Here is a 1,016-nt window from a genome sequence, read left to right on the forward strand (position 1 = left end):
AGTAATGTGCCCTCTTCCACATAGGGCAAGCTAGAATGAACTATCTTACCCAGGACCGCCGAAGCGGCGTGGACCAGTGGAGGACTACACAATTAAGAGGTTTGATATCGACTTGTGTGTTTCAATAGGGTACCGATGGTATGTTTTGAACCGATTTGATTTAGCCATTCTGAAGTCATCACTTGGTTGAAGCGCTGAACTAGGGAGGGGCATCGTTTACATTACTTGTATATATATTGGTTTTCGCATGCTCTACTAGGTTAATGTCATAGGGTTGGCTATCGAGCATGCCCAAGTGATGACTTGATTGTGTGCTTGCTTGAATTCTTCACATTTCATACCATCGGTGAGTTGTCGAATCATTCCTCGATCATAACCTTCGTTCTTGGTTCATGTATGCTCTCTTCCACATAGGGCAAGCTAGAATTAACTATCTTACCCAGGACCGCCGAAGCAGCGTGGACCAGGGGAGAACTATACTTTGTCTTGTATGCCCTCTTCCACATAGGGCAAGCTAGAATTAACTATCTTACCCAGGACTGCAAAGCAGCGTGGACCAGTGGAGGACTATACTTTGTTCATTACACCACAGTATTAAGTATGGTGTCCTCTTCCACATAGGGCAAGCTAGAACTAACTATCTTACCCAGGACCGCCGAAGCAGTGTGGACCAGGGGAGGACTATACTTTATACTTCACACACTAGCCATATTGAAGTCATCACTTGGTTGAAGCACTGAACTAGGGCGAGTCTATCGTTTACTTTGCATTGGGATAATACGCTGCATGCTCTCTTAGGTTAATGTCATGTGGTTGGCTATAGAGCATGCCCAAGTGATGACTTTGTTTAAAGCTCAACAGGTAGAGTATTATGTCCTCTTCCACATAGGGCAAGCTAGAATTAACTATCTTACCCAGGACCGCCGGAGCAGCGTGGACCAGGGGAGAACTATACTTTGTCTTGTATGCCCTCTTCCACATAGGGCAAGCTAGAATTAACTATCTTACCCAGGACT

This window comes from Anopheles coustani (assembly GCF_943734705.1).
Source record: "Anopheles coustani chromosome X unlocalized genomic scaffold, idAnoCousDA_361_x.2 X_unloc_26, whole genome shotgun sequence".
Classification (NCBI taxonomy): Eukaryota; Metazoa; Arthropoda; class Insecta; order Diptera; family Culicidae; genus Anopheles; species Anopheles coustani.